The sequence below is a fragment of the Eimeria mitis genome, genomic scaffold (assembly GCF_000499745.2).
Source record: "Eimeria mitis Houghton genomic scaffold, Emh_scaff841, whole genome shotgun sequence".
Taxonomy (NCBI): domain Eukaryota; phylum Apicomplexa; class Conoidasida; order Eucoccidiorida; family Eimeriidae; genus Eimeria; species Eimeria mitis.
In genome coordinates this window covers 9,300-9,643 of record NW_013576188.1, presented here as the reverse complement: position 1 = coordinate 9,643, position 344 = coordinate 9,300, and positions in this window count along the sequence as shown.

The window sequence follows — 344 nt, the reverse complement described above, 5'->3', positions numbered from 1 at the left end:
TGAATTTCTCTCATTTAAATTGCATGTTTCGTTATTACCACCTCTCTTCAACGAAATAAATGAAAAAAAAACACCGAGTAAATTATTTATTTTTTTTTTTTTGATTTTTTGTGAATACGCAAACCCCCCTGTGCAGCTTCCCTCTCGGAGCCGCGCGTGAGCTGTCAGCCCCCAAGCTTGTTGAGTTGAAACTGAACGAAATTATTTTATCCTGCGTTTTATTCTTTTGAATATCCGCAGCAGTAAATGGCGTTCTAAGACTGTCTTAAGAGGAAACTGCTGCGTGCGTGCTGTTCGGAGGTGTTTCGTTCTACTATATGCATACACATAAAAATAAAAAATAT